At 41.2% G+C, this 21,025-nt stretch overlaps 1 protein-coding gene across 1 annotated transcript in view; it reads right to left on the bottom strand.

Annotated features, from left to right (window-relative positions):
• Positions 1-11,377, bottom strand: part of Ano4 (anoctamin 4) — a 329,923-nt gene extending 318,546 nt beyond the window's left edge. Inside the window, exons 1-2 of the mRNA XM_069991146.1 lie at positions 11,306-11,377; positions 4,063-4,314 (exon numbers count right to left, since the gene is read on the bottom strand). The gene's annotated coding sequence lies outside the window, so the exon portion shown is untranslated. The remainder of the gene's footprint in view (positions 1-4,062; positions 4,315-11,305) is intronic.
• Between the last annotated feature and the right edge of the window lie 9,648 nt (positions 11,378-21,025).

Raw genomic sequence — 21,025 nt, 5'->3', positions numbered from 1 at the left:
GGAAAAGTTATTGCTTAGAAGGGAGATTACTGGTGGTCCTGACACAAACAGAGGAAATCTGGCTTGTGACATAATTTCACAGTGTACATACAAGGGGTTGGTAGACAGAGAGAATGAATGTCAAAAGATGCCGTCCATATCTTCAGGGAAGGGGGACCTCCCTCTTTAGAAAGAAATTCCCTCTGTACTTTAGATTAAGGCACAATTAGGAAAAAGACCCTTGGGGGAAAAAAGGGTAAAACTATTATAATTCATGAGCCCATCCCCAATGATTAAATTACCATATTCTCCTACCAGACAAAGCTCCAGAGAATAGAACTAGATTGAATTGGTATAAACCAGTGGTCAGCCACTGGACATGAGTTTGCCACCCCCTTCAATCCATTCAAGGGGACATTCAGCTACATGTGGAGATAGTTTTGGTTGACACAAGTGATAGGTGTTTTTAAAACTAAAAATGCAGATAAACATCAAACACTGATCAGAATGTCAATTCCTACAGCTAAGAATTAGTTAAAATGTCCAAAGTGTCAAGCTTGAGAAACCGATGACCAAGTGAACAAGAAAAGATGTAAGGGCAGCCTGTGATACAATTAAAGGAAAGCCAAAAGACACAGCAAAACATGAGAAAAGGAAAAACCAAAGGTGCCAAAAACACAGTTCATCAAGGACAGTTATAAGGAGAGAGAAATCTGCTCTGCAAATACTCAAAAGGAGGGATTCCATTGCAAAGGCAAGTTTCAATACACAAGAGAAAACGCCAAGGGAAAGAGGTAAGAATTGATAGTGTACACAGAGGAATGAGTTAGAGGCCATATCCTGTACATTGTAGGATAACTAATAGAAGCTCTGGCTTCTATCCACAGATGCCTATACTACTTGGCCTGTACTACTTTCTACCCAATTGTTACAACTAAAAACATCTGTAAACATTGCCAAGACTAGCAGGCACTGGTGGCTCATGCCTGTAATACTAGCTACTCATGAGGCTGCAGTCTGAGGATGTTAGTTCAAAGCCAGCCCAGGTAGTAAATTCTTCAGACTCGTATCTCCAATTAACTACTCGAAAAAAGCCTGAAGTGGTGCTGTGCCTCAAGAAGTAGAGCATTAGCCTTAAGCCAAAGAAGCTCAGGGACAGTGCCCAGGCCCTGAGTTCAAGCCCCAGAAATGGCACAAAAAGAAAAAAAAAGAAACATTGCCAAGACTGTGGGTATAAGCAAGTATTCAAACAGTATCTTAGCCTGCACAAGGCCTTTAGATTAATCCCCAGCACTAGAAATTTTTTAAGAAAACTGGCTATAAGTGAAGGAGTCACTCAAACGTAGAACGCCTGCCTAGGAAGTGCAAGGCTCGGAATTCAAACTCTAGTACCACAAAAGAAGTCATGTATAAAAACAAAAGTAACTTTAGATTTAAAATCAGTAATGAGATGAGAAAATAAAAGTCTTCATGTAAAGATTTTACATATTAAAATCAATAAGTTGTTGGGTGCTAGTCACTCACACCTGAGTAGTACTCAGGAGTCTGAGATCTGAGGACCATGGTCCAAAACTAGCCCAGGCAGGAAAATCTATGAGATTCTTATCTCCAATTAACCACAAAAAGCTGGAAGTGGAGCTGTGGCTCAAATGGTAAAGTGCTAGCCTTGAGCAAAAGCAGCTCAGGGACAATGCCCTGAGTTCAAGCTCCAGTACTAGCACACAAAACAATCAATAAGCTGCTGAAATAATGAATGAATGAATGTTTGGCCACACTGAATCAGAACTTTGATACAGGCAGAAGGTAAACTAACATCCACAATTTTCCATAATAAAGTGTTATTCCATGCTTCTGTAGTGTATCTTTAGATGTCGGGCTTGCTTTGTAAAGATTTAAATAGGAATGTAATAACAACAAACAGTTGCTTAGGAAAAAAGAAATGGGCTTTTCATCAGGAAAGGAAAGTTCCCAGGAATGAAGAGAATTATGGGCTTTTATTTTGTTTTTGAAAGCCTACAAGTTAAAAATAGAAACCTCCTCTAAAAATCTGACTGCTTCTGAGTGTGGTGTGCTTTATGAAAAGAGAAAAGCAGGCTGATGGAGAAAGTGATAAAACAACCACGTGACAGCTGCCACTGCCCTCATCTTTGTTGCAAAATGCCATAACCTTCCCGCTGCATGGTCTAAGAAGGACCTTGACTTCCTAACTTCAGATGCTAGTCAACTAAAGCAAGAAGTATTTTCCTTCATAATAAAAATCCAAATCCCAGGGCATTTCAAACTCACTATTCAGAAAAATTGTTTGGCCCAAGTCATGTTTTTCTCTGCTGTCAAACTGATCCTTAATCAGGATAAACAGAAAGATGGTTTAAGTCAGGTACCTGCAGTTCATGCCTATGTTCTTAGCTTCTCAGAAGACTGAGATCTGAAGATCAGCATTTGAAGCCAGACTGGGGAGGAAAGTCTGTGAGACTCTTCTTTCCTATTGACTACCAAAAAACCAGAAGCAGAGTTGTGACTCAAGTGGTAGAAAAAGGATATAAATAAGTTTATGAATGAAGTAAGGAGGCTGGATCCTATCAGCCTTGAGCAAAAAAGCTAAAGGATAGTGCCCAGACCTCGAGTAACCCTCGTATCAGTATTCACAAAAAATGTGGTTAATTTTACCATATGTAGAGCTGATGTTTTGCAAATTTTCTCCATCATTTTTCAATACAAGTCTCTTTGATTCTGATTTAGTCATATAACCAAAGATATCTTAGAAATGTCCCTAAGGAGAACTTTAAGAAACAGAAGCCAAGAAGAAGGGGAAATCTGCAGAGTATAGAGGGCCAAAATTCACCCTATACCATGAACACAATATTTCCCAGGACAGGGCTCAGAGATCTTCGGTTTTCCTAAGTTCCACAGTGGTAGTATTAATAATGTTTGTAGGACTGTGTTTTGAGTCTGGAGCTGCTGCACTTCAGCATTTTATCTCTAGGTGGCAGCATCTGTGAATTGTTAAGTGTTGTAGGATCTCAGCCTTCAAAGATTTCTTTCCACAACAGAAGCTATACACATTGGATTTGGCTGAGTAAAGCATTATCTCTAAGTCCTGTATCTACAGCAGGAAAACATGGCTGGCTAGACTGTATCATATACTACCAACTCAGACTTTAGAAGTACAAAACAACTTACTGGCCACCATTGCCTACGTAGATGGATAAACAACGTTTCTACAACTGAATTCAAGTGTGATATGGGTGGTAAGATGTTATTAAAAAAAAAATCTTCTTGCCCTGACTGTTTAAGTCACCCCTTCCAAGCACCACATAGACCAGTGGTCAGTAAACATATTCTCAAGGGCATCCAGAATAATAAGTGTTTTAGGCTTTATGAGCCAGAAAGAATTGGCAACAACTACTCAGTTCTGCTTGCCATCAAAACAGACAGAGATAACACAGAAATAAATGATAATAGCTTGTAGCAATAAAATTTGATATGTGAACACTAAAATTTCATTTTTATTCAATTTTCACATGTTCTGAAATATTATCATTATAAAAAATGTTTTTCCAACCCCCTAAAATGTGAAGATTATTCTTTGTTCTTGAGCTATACAAGTCGGCAACTGCTCTGACTTAGTCCATGGGCAGCAGTGTACAGACTCTTGACTTCCATAAGCCTGATAGAGCAACATGAATTGGTTTTTAACTAAGGTATTCAAAAATGACTTTTTGATGATTCTTTTGAATATCAGAGTTTAGTCCAGGTTTAGGTACAGTGTCACTAAGGAGAGAACTACAGAAGTGAAACAAATGAACAAAAGTCATATGTCAGATCTTAGAATCTGATTCAGAGTTAATATCCAGATAACATCTTACCAAAAGGATCTAACACTTCATTCACCTATTTCCAAACACATACCACCTTCCTTCTGGTCCATCTAACTTACAAAAGGCAATGAATCTAGAAGTATGGCTGAAGTCTATGGTACCTCAGGAGCAGAAATACATGTGTAACTTGTTCATCAGGCAAATCCATGAAGGAATCTTGTATACCCTGAATCCTGAACTTCCCACAAGAAGCCAACTCTGTTACCTGTTGTGTCTTGACTCAGGGTCTCCTGGCTGCTGCTGCTGTAAGAAGGCACTGGAGTGATGGACAGTGAGGCTGGACAAGACAGAGGTGTGGCCAGGTCAGCCTTGCGGGTGAAGGACCGGTGGTACACGGGGATGCCTGCATCTTTAGAGATGAAGAGAGGCAGATCTGATGGGAGGGTGGGTCTGCCTTGAGCGTAAGGATTTTTCCAATGGGTAAGCCCAATTGCAACAGGCCCAGCAACATCATAACCTGGTGAGACAAACACATGAGGTCAGTAGCCACGATCAAAGCCCTATGTTAGTCAGGCATCTGTGGCTCACACCTATAATCCTAGCTACTCAAGGGAGGCTGAGATCTGAGGATCATGGTTCGAAGCCAGCCCGGATGGGAGAATCCGTGAGACTCTCATCTCTAATTAACTACCCACCAGAAAACCGGAAGTGGAGCTGTGACTCAAAGTGGTAATACTCTAGCCTTGAGCAAGAGAGAGACAGAGAGATTCTGAAAGCTGTAAATAGAGACTTTTCCTAGATAAGTTGCTTTTATATCACTTGTTCCTTTCTGAACACTTTTCCATAGAAGAAAACAGGTTGGCCAGATAGCTTGAGAGCATCATAATTGGGTTGTTTCAACCTTTCTGGTTTGATCATCTTCCCACAAGGTACCTAAGGGAACTGCAGGGAATGCCCTTTCTTGAGTGAGGGATCATCAGCTCCCTGAGCTAATCAATAAAAATTACAACGGAACCAGAGACAAAGGGAAGCCACTGGAATGCTGCTGACGAATGGAATGTACAACCCTCCCTGGTCTGGACCTCCTTCCCCACTAGATACCCCTGCACCATGGTCAGAGCACGTGGATGAGGCTTATCAGGAGAGCCGATGAACAGAGAAAGAAGTGATCATTCTGACTGCTGTGTTCTTTTCTTTTAGGCTGATCTTAAGTATTAGACTTATCTTCTGATGAAGATTTGTCTGTGATCACTGCTTGTGAATTTCCTATAGCCTCTAAGGCAGTCTGAGGCCACAGAAATGAGATTCCAGAATGTTCTATTTAAACTCACATTCCATCATATTTTTTATTTTTTAAAAAGCTGAAAGTGCATCTTCCTGTATTTATACTAGAGAATCATTCAAGAATAAGAATGATACAGTCCAGCCTCTTTACTTCATTCATAAACTTAAATCTCTTTTTTCCACCTTCTCCAACTCTTTTGCAATCATTACAAAACAGAGAGTACATTGTGGAAGTATTGTTTTTATGTCTCTAAAATCTAAGTGTCCATTCGTGGATGAATGGCTAAACCAGTAATTATATAAGGTGGAACACTATTCAGCCTTTAAAAAGGGAATCCTAACCACCAGCTTCAGTATAATGATCCTGTAGGATATTTGTAAGTGAAATGAGCCAGATGCAAATAGAAAACAATGACATGATCTCGTGTATATATGGAATCTTCAAAAAGAAAGATGAATATATAGAAACAGGGAACAAAGTGGTAGATACCAAAGGGGTAAGGAGATGTAGGTTAAAAGGGACTACGTTGTACTTACGTAAGTTGAGTAAATCTGGAGATGCAATGAGCTGTGCTTAATACTAGGATAGTGCACACTAGAAGTTGGCTAAAAGAGTAAAGCTTTGGTGCTTTTACTATACACAAAATGAAAGGTAACCATGAGACAATGGAAATGTTAATTTGCTTTACTGTAATTATTGTGTGACTACACATATCAAAATGCCATATTTTAGACCTTAGAGACAATACTCAAAATGCCTCTAATTCATCAGAATCATTTAATAAGCATAGGTTCTTTCCTCCCAAAAAATCTTTTATTTCTAAAGAACTCTGGACTCTCTATAAAATTTCAGGTATTATCATGCCTTTTATAAAATTATAGCTAATTCACAGCATATCCTTAATGTTAAAAGGCATTGTTCACATGGCTTGCAAGCATTTTCTTTGTTTTCGTTTTGAAATGGAGTTCATTAGCAAATATATGAATCCCTGGTATTGATACAAATGAGTTATAATAAGATTTGCATAATTATAATGGAACCTAAATGGGGCAGTCTAAATTTAAAAGTAGCAATGAGGTCACAGTATTTTGAGAGGAGAGCCAACCAGGGGAACAGCTGGTATCTAAGAAGAAAGAATGGCAATGTCACAAGTTGGCCTGCCGGTTCTTCCTCAAATCCCCATCATGTCCCCTGAGGAGGGAGGTGGGAGGCAGGGACAGGTATCTCAGCTCCCTCTCAGTTCAGTGTCAGCACTGGATCCAAAATTGTGAAGGGAGTCATGGAAGAACTCCTTCTCAGCCCCCCAAAACTGTAGGCTGTCTTAAGAAAAATCACTGTTAATTGCCTATAAGGTTCTTAAGTCTCTACTACATAGCTAACCAGAAGATAAGGAGTTATCCTCTTGAATAATGGAGAATAAACAGAGAGAGAGAGAGAGACAGAGAGAGAGAGAGAGAGAGAGAGAGAGAGAGAGAGAGAGAGAGAGAGAGAGAGAGAGGAGAGAGAGAGAGAGAGAGAGAGAGTGTGTGTGTGTGTGTGTTACATCAGTGGTAGGGCTTGAACTCAGGGTGGGTGCTATCGCTTAGCTTTTTGCTCAAGTCTAGTTCTCTACCTAAATGGTCCATACTATTAGACACACCTCTTCTTTCCACTTTTTCGTGGTTCATTTGAGATAAGAGTCTCATATACTTTCCTGTCCAGGCTAGCTTTAGAACTGTGATCCTCAGATCTCAGCCTGCTGAGTGGATAAGATTACAAGTGTGAGATACCAACATCCAGCCAGAATGATTTTTGAAAAGAGTCATTTTTCGTTGTTTTTTTTTTTCCTGTTCCCAGGATTTCTGGCGGGGGGTGGGGTGGGGGTGGGTAGGCAGGGAGGAGGATGGTTCTGCTTTTGGCAGCTCATAGGTTCCTATGGGAACTACATTAATCGGAAAGCCACACAAGAACGGCTGTCTGAAATGGAATACCCTCACAGATGGGTGAGATGAACTATTGTAAGAGAAAAGCTGAAATACGCAGGAGATGGAGGAAAACATAAGATGTTAAAAAAAAAAAAAACAACTAGATAATCCAAAGAGATCAGTCCTGCCTCTTGAGCTTTGAATCTGTGATTGTTAGTTTGTTGCTTTTATCATAAATATTGAAAGAGGACTTTGTCCTGGACAGCCTCTGGGCACTGGTTTGTGCTTCATGCACAATCCATTCCCTTCATTCCTTCCAAAGGTGTCCATTTTGTTTAGGAACCTGTCTCACCCGCACCCCTGCAAGCCTGTGACACAAGGTGACCTCATTCTCAGAGCCTCCCGGCGGACTGATAGGACCAAGGCACGGCCATCTCTCTATCAGTGGGGCTGGTTCAGGCATGGGTGGTGAGGATCCAGCCCTGCCAGAAATGCCAGAAATGTAGTGAGCCCCCCCCCCAGGATGCATGCCCGCCCCTTAGGTAGAGGCCCAAAGAAGGCACACAGCTCCTTTCCCTGATCACTACCATGTGGATGCAATGTCTGGAATCACTGTAGCCATCTGGCTGCCTATGAAGATAAACTGAGCAAAGGAGGTGGAGTGGGAAAGGCCTTTCGCACCACTACTACCATGGAGCAGCCTAAGGGCAGGCCTGCATCTGATCCTCAGTTATCTGAAACTCAGGAAACTGAGTTTTCTCTAGGATCTTTTGGTTACTCCCCTGCCGTGCCCATGGGAGCAATGATATCATTTATCTCAGGATTTTTTTATAAGCAGTAAATGAGTACACACAGGGAAAAGGGCTTAGCACAGCACTGAGTGGGGTGGGGGAGAACTCCCAGAAGTACTACTAGATCATGTCCCACTCTCTGCCCTCCACTTGCATTGAAACGTGTCTTCAAAGGGAAGTAGCCACCACCTGGCAGAGCTGTGCAACCTGGCCCCCAGCCACTCATGCTGCTTGTGAGACACTCACCAGGGCAGACTTCAACTCTGACTCTCCACAGCCTCCCTGTGCAGAAATTCTCTGAGCTTTCCAAGACAGGTTTTTGCTTCATTCTCTTATGTCTGTCCTTATTTCTACCTTATTTTGACTTTGCCCAAAGTCTGGGCCTTGGTCTTCTATACACTGAAAGCACTCACTCACGCTCTGACCATGCTAGCCTCTTTCAAAGACTCAGTCAGTCTCTCTCGGTGGCTAACGCCACTAGTATTATCTGCTGGCCATCTCCCTCAAAATTCCAATGTCCTGTGAGGCCTTCCAAGAAGAGAGGGTTGAAGGAGGCCTCAAATCCCGCTCCTCTAACCTGTAACCATCACATACTCTTCCTGTCTTCCGTATTTATGACAATGGCTAGGTTCTCTGTCACCATGACCTAAAATCTCAGGGTATACTTCTCTACCTCTACACTACCAGCTCTCCTATGCCTATCCTTCCAGACCTGCCTCTTTCTCCACTGCCTGGTTTATGACTGCCTCATGACAACACTGCGGTCACAGCCACACACTCTCCTGCCATCCTAGACTCTCCCACGTCAACTCAGTCCTGCTCAACATCACAACAGTCTTTCCTCCGAGCATCCATTTTGTCACCCTCTTATTCCTGACCTTAAAGGACCTCCTACTATTTAATGAATTTCTCTCTAAGAGTAGTATTTTGGGTTATTCTGTCTTTTCAAACCAGAGACTGTGAGCTCTCCAGGAGAATTGTTCAGCGGTCTTTATTTTTCATGTATAAGAGAATCATTCAAATTAAGATTTGCCTATTCTGGACCAAGTTCTGCGCTTAATTTTAGTGCCTAGGGTTACATTTGTGTTTTTATCAGGTTGGCGTTCCCTGTGTGTACTTAATGAGGAAAGGAGAGAGATGGGTATAACAAGGCTTGTTCATACCAAATGAAGATCCAATAGCCTTGCACCAGTGGGCATTAACAGAGATTTCACAGGGGCTGGACAGAGAAAGGTGTGGGCAATACAGACTTGCCATGAAGTACCTAGCAGCAAAGCTAGGCATTAGTGAAGCTCTGAGGACCTCCACTGTTATAGCTAGACACGTTGTCTTATGAGTTGTGGTTGCATTCCAGCAACATAACCAACAGCAAATACCAATTAAAGTAAATGTGGTGAGTCAAGGGATGCAGTGCTTTAAATCTGACTAGAATTTCATGGCTATCTAGAATATACAGCTTCATGTTTGAACATACTAATATCGTCTCATCAGTAAAAGAACTTAAAAGCCAATTATACTATGCAACTGGTAGGCAGGGATATGGGACAGGGGTAAACTGAGGGAAGGAAGGGAAGAGAGGACAATGTCCAGAACAAAGGAATGTTCTCATTACCTGACTTATGAGATGGTGAGCCATCTGTTTAACATTTCAATGATAGCGATAAAAGTATTGTTAAAAATCGATTTTAGAGGCTCATCATTATTATTTCTTTCTATCAGAGTTTGCTCTGTTAGAGTTTGTGAAATCATGACAGTGCTGTAAAGCATGAGCTTCCGTGTCCAACAGACCTGGATTCAAATCCTGGGTACATTAATAACTGGCTGAGTGGCAAAAAAAAAAAAAAATCAAGTTTCCTTGTTTGCAAAATGAAGAAATACTTACATCTTCCTCTGAGAGTTCTGATTAAGTAAAATCAGGAGGAAGAAGGTGCCAAGGAGCAGTTGACAGGTAAGCACCACATAAATGCTGACTGTAATTATCATCTTTGTTTTCTCTGCTAAGACAATGCCCAAGATTCTGAAATCAAGGAAATTTTGAGCAGAAGGAAAAAGGAACAGAATAACTCAACAAACAAAACAACAAGGGTCACGCTTTGCTGTCTGAATGTGGTAAACCACACGGAAGCTGGCTAAGAAGCCCCCTGGGGTGGGGATGGGGTGGGGAGAGAGAGAAAGAACTGATTGAGCAAACACATTATGTGTGCCCTTGTACTCCTGTCTCCGTGGGGTTCCCACCATGAGGAGGAGAGGGACAAGCTCCAAACTGCAGAGCTCAGATTTTGAGGAGGCCACAGGTATGTACGGCACAGAAGTGTTCTTTGTGGGAGGGGCAAGGCTAGTGGTAGGTACTGCGGTTCCGCAAAGCACAGAATGCCTCTTAATGCTGACAATCATTCAACTACTGCTGGTACCAACGTGCATTCAGCAAGGCAGACAGTAACATGAAGAAAACATTTTTTCTTATGTAATTCTCCTTGACTTGTTCGGATCCCAAGGAGAATAAAGTCTCACATTGGTTTGTTTAGCACCGTGCTTCAACCACTGCTTAGCAAGCTCTTCAAACAAGAAATAGCAGTCTTTTACTCTGAGCATTGGTGGACACCGGCTTCTAGTGAACATTTAATGGTGCTAATTTGTTTTGTTACATGTCTGTCTGTCTGCATGCATTACCTACAGGAATTCGTATTTTCTCTTCGCAGTGTGGAAGTTCCCCTCCCCTGATCCCGTTTTCCCTTAGGTGCTATTCGTTAGCTTTTTGCCCTCAATGAGGGTATTCCAACTCTTGTGTCAAGCCTCCACTACCAACTTTTAGCTGATTAGGAAATAAGAGTCTCGAGGATTTGTCTTCCTGAGTTGGCTCTGAACTTTGATCCTCAGACCTAAACCTCTGGAGTAGCTAGAATTATATGTTTGAGCCACCAGTGCCCAGGTTTTTTTGTGTATGTGTGTGTTTTTTTTTGTCGGTTGTGGGGCTTGAACTCTGGGCCTGGGTGCTGTCTCTGTGCTCTTCACCTCAAGGCAAGCACTCTACCACTTGAGCCACAGCGCCACTCCTGGTTTTCTAGTGGTTTATTGGAGATAAGAGTCTCACTGACTTTCCTACCCCGGCTGGCTTTGAGCTGTGATCCTCATATCTTAGGCTCCTGAGTAGCTAGGATTACAGGCATGAGCTACCAGCACCCAGCTTTTCTTTTATCTTTTCAAAACAGTGACTTTATTATAATGGCAAATATATAACAATTCAGCTTATACTTGGATTAGAAGGTTAAAGCAAATGATGACAAGTTGGAAGATTAGGGAGGATGTCCCACTACAGACTCTGGACCTTGCTTCTTCCCATTTTATTTCAAAGCAGAAAGAATCCACCAGAGGGCGCCCTAGGGAGAGGAGTCCACAAGCAATCGCCAGGATTCCAATAAGAAAAGGTTATTATGCATGCCCATTTTCTTCTCGCTCTTTCTTTAGTCTCTCTCCCTTTGCAGGTAACTGTAATTCATCGCACACAAAAAAAATGGTTCAATTGCTCACCTATGGTGATCTGGCTGACACAACTGTAGTAGCTGCCCGTTGTTGCAGAGGACAGGTTATAACTCGCACTGCTCACGTCCTTGTCTGTTGGGAAAGTAAAGGACAAGGTTAGTTATCGTCACCATGACCACAAGAGAAGAACATGACTGGCAGAGAATCAGCCAGCTCACTGTGCCTGGGGCACAAATGGTCAGACTGAGACTCATTCGACACTTAGAGTACTGTGTGCAGGCATTGCGATGGGAACTTGGAATATTTTAATAATCAACCCAGATGGCCACACATTGGCAATTTCAGTTCAGTGTCACCGTGCTACAATGAGAGAGATAAGGGGTGGGGAAGGGGCTGGATGGAGGTGAGAGAGCACCTGATCCAGACTAGAGAGTATCAGGTAAGGGTTCCTGGAGGCCATGGCACTGAAACTAAAACCTGGCAAAAGGTTGGTGGGAAAGACGCAGGCAGGTGACTGACTTCTCAGTAAGTCTGTGGCTCAGAAGCCCCAGAAATAAACACAGTACAAGGAAAGGGAAGTTATGCTGGAATGCAAAGGGTCTTGTCTTGTAAGTCACCTTCACCAACTGACGTTATTTTCTACAAAACAAGATTCCATTTTAATCTCAGGAAGATCACTCGGTGGCAATGTGGAGGACAGCCTACAGGAGGGCAGCAATCATGCATCCGGGAGGCTGCTGCAACAATGAGGGCTGGCTGGGCACCGACGGCTCACGTCTGTCATCCTAACCACTCAGAAAGCTGAGATCTGAGGATCATGGTGAAGGCATCCTGGGCAGAAAAGCCCCCGTGAGACTCTCCTCTCCAGTTAACCACTCAAAAACCAGACATAGAGATATGGCTCAAAGTGATAGAACATTGAACAAAAAAGCTCAGGGACAGCGCCCAGGCCCTGAGTTCAAGCCCCACAATAGACAAAATATTATTATTGTTATTAATGATAATAGTCATAGTAATGGCTGGCCCTCAGGAAGAGAGGCCGTGGTAAAGAGGGCAGACGCCAAGCCCACATCACTGCTCCACAGGCTGAGACTCCAGGTGGCCGCGGGCCTTCCCCACGGTCACACTACAGTGCACATCGGAACAGAGCTCGAATTCAGATCGAAACTACTTCAGGCCCTTTAAGAAAGAAGGCAAGAATGTAAGACTACGAAACTTCTAGAAGGTAAATGTACTCATTACCTTACTCATGTAACCGCAACCCCTATGTACAGTATCTATACAATAAAAAAATAAAAACCTCTAGAACGTAACTTCAAGAGAAAACCCAATGACTTTGAGTAGATGGTGACTTTTGAGAGATAACACCAAAAGCCTGGTCTGCGAAAGCAACTATCAAGAATCTGAACTTTAAAATAAAAAAATGTCTGTTTTACTAAAGGTCCTTTTAAGAAAAGGGGAAGGCAGAGACAGATTGGGCAAAATTTCCAAAGACATAGCTGATAAGGATTGTTATCCAAAATACACAAAAAAAACTTAAAACTTCAACAAGAATAACTTGCTTTTAAAACAAATACATTTTTTCAAGGACTCTACCGAATGCTTTACCAAGAAGGTATACAGGTGACAAATAAGCACATAAAAGATATTTCCCGTCATATATCAACAGGGAAAGGCAAAGTTTTAAAAAATATTATCACACACTTATTTAAAGGTCAAAACCCAGAACATTTGACCACACGGAACACTGGCAAAGATTCGGCATGACTGGAGCTCTCTTACTAACAGAATATGATCCAGCAAATGTGTTTCTTGATCTTAACCAAACCTAGTAGAACACATCTCCACAAAGGAAGCTGTGCACCAATGTTTATAGTGCCTTTATTTATAACTGCCCAAACCTGGGAGTAACCAAGATTTCCCCTTGAAGGTGATGAGTAAGGAAAAGGTGGTGCATCTCCATCATGGACTATTATTCAGCACTGGTAAGAAATGGGTTTCAAGACACAGCAGAACCTTAAGGGCACAGAACCACGTGAAATAAGCCAATCTGAAAAGAACAACCTTTTGTCTATTATATAATTTCCACTGTATGACCTTCTGGAAAGGAAAAACTATCAAGACAATAAAAAGACCAATGGTTCGGAGGGGATGGGATAGACAGGAAGGATGAATGAGCAGGTAGAGCACAGAGGACTTTCCTGGACTGTGACACTACTCTATATAGCACTGTAACCATGGAAACCGAGCATTACACATCTGGCTGAACTCACAAAATGTATCACACCAAGAGTGGACCCCTAAGGTAAGCTATGGGCTCTGAGTGATTATTATGCATCAACTTTAGCCAACCAATTGTAATGAATGTGGCAGTCTGATGGAGGACATTGGTAATGGGGGAGGCTGGACACGAGGGGTGGGGGGCAGGGGATTCAGGGGAATGAAGCAAACCATCCTTAATTTTTCTAAAGCACACAAAAAGTTAGAAACAGTAAAAAAAAAAAAAAAAGAATCTAACATATCAAAATACCTATCATCAATACCTACTATCATGGGTAAGAGGAGAGACAGAATGATAACAGTTGCAAACCCCAAAGGAACATTTGAATACTGTGTGACCCTTTCAAACAAAATCTTCTCATCCATAATGGGGGGGGGGGAATAGAGGAAAAATAGAGAGGAGGAAATTATTAAGAATTTGTCAAAGGCCAGGCACCAGTGGCTCATACCTGTAATCTTAGCTGGTAAGGAGGCTGAGATCTGAGGGTTTTGATTCACAGCCAGCAGGAGTAGGAAAGTCCATGAAACTCTTATCTCCAACTAACCCTCAAAAGGCTGGAAATGGCACTGTGGCACAAAACCTCAAGGATAGTACCTAGGCTTAGAGTTCAAGCCCCATGACCAGCATAAGAGAGAGAGAAAGAGAGAGAGAGAGAGAGAGAGAGAGAGAGAGAGAGAGAGAGAGAGAGAGAGAGAGAGAGAGAGAGAGAGAGAGAGAGAGAGAGGAGAGAGGGGAAAGAGAGAGGAGAGAGAGGAGAGAGAGGGGAGAGAGAGGGGAGAGAGAGGGGAGAGAGAGAGAAAGGAAGGACAAAAAAGAAAGAAAGAAGGGAAGGAAAGAAAGGGAGGGAGGGAGGGAGGGAGGGAGGGAGGGAGGGAGGGAGGAGGGGAAAGGAATTAGCCAAATGCTTCTAAAGAGAAAGAGTGTATGGAAGCATACTGAATCAGAGTTTAATGGTAGCCCAGTGCACCTGGTAGAGACAATGGCTTTGTAACCAAACATTCTCAGGAAGAAGAACACAGGAAATAAGAGGTATCTCAAGAGGTGGTAAAATGCATCCCAAGCAAGCTGCACTGTACTCAGATAAACATATTGTTGAATGATAACCCTTTTGTACAATTACTTAAGGATAAGAAAAATATAATTCTTAGCTGGGCACAGTGGCTGACACTTGTAATCCTAGCTATTCAGGAGGCTGAGATATGAGGATCAAGGTTCAAAGACAGCCTGGGCAGGAAAGTTTATGAGACTCTAATCACCAACAAATTACCAAAAGGCTGGAAGTAGAGTTGTGGCTCAGTGGTAAGAGTGCTACCGTTGAGCAAAACAAGCTCTGTGCCAGCACCTGAGTTCAGGCCCCAGGACTGGCAATAAATAAATAAATAAACAAACAAACAAATAAATAAAAATTTTAAAACACAATGTATCCTTGGTTTGAGAACATTTTGAAAGAAAGCACTGATAATACAGTGTGCCAGAGGGCACAGAAATGGCGATTGCCCTCAAGAAATGACATTGAGACACTACTTTCATAAGCAGGGTGTTAAAATGCTACGAAATACGGTCAGGCTACTTTTAAGGTAGGAAGCAATCATTTCTTGATTGCATGTGGTCAAGCGTTCTCTAAGACATTCCCAGACACTCTTGTGCCTCCAGGTTGGTTGCAGGCAAAACAGTTTGCCATACCTCCAAGAGCGGTAGTGCTCACGCCCATTGTACTGGTTTATCACGCTGCCAAATCCCTGGCTTGCCAAGGACAGACACACTATTCCATTTCTCATTTCCAGACCTATAGTCTGTGCCTGACCTAAGGTAAATGTTCAATAAATGTTCATTGATTCAGAGGAAGACAAAGGGGTGGAATGGAATTAAAAGACCAACAAATGACCATTTTTCCTTCTCACTAGCTTTCCCCTTGGAGAGGTGGTTTGACACAAGAGAAAGAGCACTGATCTGAGGCAAAGGACCCTGGATTGAAAGCCCAGCTTTGCTCCACATGAGCTCTTTGAACTCCACCAATTCTTTTAGTGTTGGTTTCTCCATCTGGAAATGGTGGTGGTAATGTTTTTCTCATATTTTGGTGAGGAAAGTGAGCTATGGTTAATCAAAATAAATCAGCTATGTCCAGCACCAGTGGCTCATGCCTGTAATCCTCACAAATTAGGAGGCTGAGATCTGAGGATCACAGTTCACAGACAGCCTGAGCAGGAAAGTCCATGAGACTTTTAGCGCCAATTAACCACCAAAAAGCCAGAACTGAAGCTGTGACTCAAGTGGTAGAGCACTAACCTTGAGCAAAACAGCACAGGGAGACAGCACCCAGACCCTGAGTCCAAGCCCCAGAACTGGCACCAAAAAATTTTAATTAAAAGTAAGTAAATCAGCTACACATAATACCAACTGAGCAAACAATTGAGACTATCCATGGGATCTGATGAAGCAACAAATCCAAGCCTAAACCATATCAAACTACTCCACTTATTCTAGAGTAGTCATCCCTAATTCTTTTTAAACCTTTCACTAATTAATGATGGGTCATTAAAAGATGTTGGAAGGGAAGAGATCTCCAAGGGACAATGTATAAGAAAAATGTTCATCATCACAGGGAGAAAGAGGAACGGAGGATGAGTGGAAAGGACATTGGTGAAAGAAAACACACTGAGAAAACAGCAATCAACGCAGAAGCAGGCTTAAGATAAGAATGAATACCTAAGAAGAGACTAAATACCTGTGAATGGCAAGATTATTGTGACTTGAATCACAACTGAATAGAATGTCTTGGTGGCAATGTTTTCAAAACACAGAAGAAACAAAAGTACAAAGAACCATGGCAGTTTGTAGATGACCTGTGAAGGAAGTAGTCTCAGCCTGGCACAGGTGGCTCACATCTATAATTCTAACTACTCAGAAAGCTGAAATCTGAAGATTATGGTTCAAAACCAGCCTGGACAGACAAATATGAGAGACTCTTATCTCCAATTAACCAGCAAAAAGCCAGAAGTGAATACGGCTGGCTCAAGAGGTAGAGCCCTGAGCAAAACAATAAATAAATAAAACCAACCAAGAGTGTAGGAGGCCCTGAGGTTCAAGTCCCAATAATGGTACAAGGAAAGGTATTCTTACTTATAAACCAAAAATGCTAGACTTTATGGAATAGTCTTAATAACCATTTAGTCTTCTAGAAACCAACTTCAGTTAAAGAAAAATGTCAGATAACACTTGAGATTATGAATGAAATCAACGAACACGGAGGGTCCTGGAGGCAGTGTCTAACTAGACTACTGAATCCAACCTTTGCACATGTTACTTTGTTTCTGTGTTGCTCAGTTTCTTTGTGTAGAAAGTGGAAATAATAAAGGCACTGTAGAAGATTATATAAGCATTAAATTAGTTAATACATATAAGAACACCTAGGGATAGAATACGTTCAGTTAATGTCAGCTATTGCTTTTTTATTATTTTTTTTTTTTTGGAGGGGGTCCAGTTGTGGGGCCTGAACTCTGGGTCTGGGCGCTGTCCCTCAGCTCTTCAGCTCAAGGCTAGCACTCTACCACTTTGAGTCACAGCACCACCTCAGGCTTTTTTCTTTTTGCTTATGTGGTGCTAAGGAATCGAACCCAGGGCCTCATGCATGCAAGGCAAGCGCTCTACCACTGAGCCACCTTCCCAGTCCAGCTATCGCTTTTTATAGTTTATAGTGTGATGCTTTATATTGATTTATAGTTTTGATTTTAGGCTTTAAAAGAATAAAGACACTCATAAGATGGAATATCACACAGCCACATAAATTAGCATGCATAATGTTAAAAAAGCAAAAGCCATATATGAATCCATTCATGAATAATAATCCAACAACAAACAGAACTATGTCATATTCTCATAGATGTATTCATGAATGCATACATGGATGGCAAAACTGTGTAGCAAAATAATAATAAGTGCCACAAAGCCAACATGGTTGGTTCCATCTGGTGGGGAAGAAGGAGTATTAATTATGAGTAATAGGCAGAGGGAAGGTCTCCTAGAAATGTTCTGTTACTTCAGTTAGATAATAATCCCATTGTATTTATCTACAATTTTATTCACAACACTATAAATCCATCTTACCCATTTATCAGTATCCTATTTCAGTTCACAGTAACTTTTTCTTTAATCCAGAAGAAAAAAAAATACCATGACAGTGCAAATCTAAGGTGCAAGTTCTGCCAAAGTGAGGGAAAAGCAAAGCCAATGGAATTGGAGAAAGTCAGACATCCAGCACCCACTGTCTGTCAAGCACTATGCTATAAATTCATATTCATTATTTCCTGTAAGCTCTAAAATAGCTCTGTGAAGGTAAGTAGGCTTCCCAGGCTAGGCAGATTAGTAACTGAGGAATCAAAAAATTAGAGAATTCATCCAGAGTCACATTTCTGGGAAGTTAACAAGACTAGAGTTAAAACTCACATTTGTCTGACTCTAGAAAGAACAATTGAACATCGAGAAAAATACAGAAGGAGGACAGATTAATAAGGCAAGCTGTGTTCAGTGGATCCCTCTTCTATCTGGTGCTCTATCTTGGAAAGTCATTTATCTGATGTGCTAAGCAGTGAGGCTCTGTATATAACAAGATTTGCTGAGTACCACTCAGCAGAAAAGGGTAAAGGATATTAACCCATTTTTATTGGTCTCAAATTACTTTCCAAATATACTCACCAACAATATGATCTTAATACAAAAGAAAGTCATCAGCCCAGCTCTGTATCTAACCTACCTTACCTTTCATCCAAACATTAATGAAAAGAAAGAACCCCACCTATTTATGTCTTTCCACCAAATATAGAGTTCTGGTAAATATGTAGAATAATAATTAGTATATTTGAGAGGTCTGATAAATACAGTGACCATACTAAGTTATAACCTTGCACAAAGCAGAAGATGGGTCCTTACGAGTCAAAAAGCATTCTTCAGGGAAGAGGCTAACCTATCAAATTTATTTAAACAAAATATATTCAGTATGTGTAGCATTATTAAGAAAAATTTACATAAATGTATTCACCTACAATTTTATTCATTAAACTATAAATCCATCTTACCCACTTGTCAATATCATATTTCCGTTCACAGTAACTTTTTCTTTAATCCATTATTAAAACAACAGAAACATAATTAACTTCTCGAAACACAATAAATTTCTGTCCCACTTTGTTAGGGCCAAGAAGGTAAAACTCAAAGAATGTCAGAGGAGATTTAACAAAAATGTTCAAATGAGGAAAAGAAAATAAGTGAGGAAAAACAGAGGAAAAAGTATAAAACAAAAACAGAAGTTTATTAGTAACATAACAATACATGTAACTAGTCTCAATTTGCTATTTAAGAGGTACATGTGTGCAAGCATGTGCGTGCGTGCGTGCGTGCGTGCGTGTGTGCGTGTGTGTGTGTGTGTGTTGGTCCTGAGGCTTGGGTGCTTTCCCTAAGCTTTTTTGCTCAAGAGTAGATTGAGTGGAGCCACAGCTCCACTTTCCCCTTTCTGGTAGTTCATTGGAGATAAGAGTCTCATAGACTTTTCTACCTTGGCTGGCTTTGAAACAAAATTCTCAGATCTCAGTTTCCTAAGTAGGAGGGATTACAAGTGTGAGCCACCAATGCCCAGCACTTTCTTGAAAACTGGAGGGACAAAGAGTAAACAAAGCACTAGACAAAGGGTAAACAAACTCACTAGACACTATGTTGAAAATGAACTGTCCAGGGGATAGGAAGGAAAAACTGGACATGTAAGGGAGAGGGTGACACTGTTCAAGAAGAAATACACTCTTCACCTGACTTATGTAACTGTAGTCCTTCTGTGCATCACCTTTATAATAGCAATTTTTAATTGTTTCAAAAATTAATTTTTATTTATAAACCAACACTAAAACTTAAGGCCTCAAATATTTCCAAAGGTATAAAAAGGCACAGTAAGAAAATATTAAACAGAAAGATATAGCAAGAAGACATTAACCAAAATAAAGCTAGTGTCACTTGTTACGTTTAGATGGAAAGGCTTTAAGACAAAGATGATTTGTGCTCTTGACTGGGGACACACTTGGATTGGGAAGCACCCACAGGAATAATAGAGCACACTGCGGTGCCTGTGAAAGACATTTCTTTTTCTTTTCTTTTTTTTCCTGAAGTACTAGAATTTGAACTCAGCTTCCTATGTTTGCTAGGCAGGCTCTCTAGCACTTGAGCCACACCCTCAGCCCTCGGTGAGGGCTATTCCAGAGAGGATTAACTAAAGGGGAAGACCCGTCCCAAATGTGTGGCACAACCTCACAGGCTATGAGCCCATATGGAATAAAAGGGGAAAAAAGAGAAAGCCAGCTGGTATAGGAACACATACCCTCCTTTTCTCTCTCGGCTTGCTGGTGACCCATGATGGACTGAAACCTCTCAAAACGTCAGCCAAACTCGGTTGTCCCTCCCTTACATTGTTCTCTCAGGTGATTTGTCAAAGCAACAAAAAGCCTGATGATCAGTGTTAAGAGAGAGGAACCACAACAAAATTAAAAGTTCCAGGGTTCTGTTCTCCAGGAAGGTACAACGAAGTTAAAATTGTATGTTCAAGGTAAACTAACTTCACAATGAATAACACAAAGAAAATCAGTTACCTACCAGAATAGGAACTACAGGGAGAAACTGAAAAACTTGCCATCAGAGGGGGAGATTTTAAAATCTGATAGGTAGGGGCTGGGAGGGTGGCTCACTGGTGGAATGCTTGCCTTGCATGCATGAAGCCCTGGGTTCGATTCCTCACCACCACATAACCAGAAAAAGCCAGAAGTGGTGCTGTGACTCAAGTGGTAGAGCACTAGCCTTGAGCTGAAGAGCTGAGGGACAGTGCCCAGGCCCAGAATTCAGGCCCCACAACCAACAAAAAAAATAAATAAATAAACAAAATCTGATAGGTAACAACATAAAATAAACCCTAAATCCATAGAATAATTAAACAACAAAATTGTCATTTAATAGACAGATTTTGAACCTTGAATGTGAGAAGTCGAAAATACATTTTCCTAATTCTTCATTTGTTTACCTTTAAGTAGTCATGCAAAGGGTTTCAACTCAATGTATCAATTTTTGAGTATAACATACCTTGCTCACTGCCACCCCTTCCATCATTCTCCTGTTTTTCTCCCAACTCCACCCATTCCCTCCAGTTACATGTGTACATTGAGTATGATGACTATATTCACTTATCCTACCTCACTTTTATGATTACAAAACTTGGCCATAAAGTATATTGTATAACTGGTAGAAAAGCAGAGTCCAGTCTAAACTTGACTATAAAGTATAGCTCACTAATTACAAAACAAATCACTATTATTATTACAGGCCCAAGGACCGTTTATATAAGAAACATCTAAAAGGTAAGGAACCCTAATCTATGATGTCAGAAAGCACAGAAGTGCCTTTCATATGGAGCAGATGCATGCAAAAGCAAACCACAAAACCCAACGTACACTCAATTA

This window comes from Dipodomys merriami, unplaced genomic scaffold (assembly GCF_024711535.1).
Source record: "Dipodomys merriami isolate MVZ:Mamm:240054 unplaced genomic scaffold, mDipMer1.0.p SCAF_10, whole genome shotgun sequence".
NCBI classification, from domain to species: domain Eukaryota; kingdom Metazoa; phylum Chordata; class Mammalia; order Rodentia; family Heteromyidae; genus Dipodomys; species Dipodomys merriami.
This window is presented reverse-complemented; position numbering and strand designations above follow the sequence as displayed.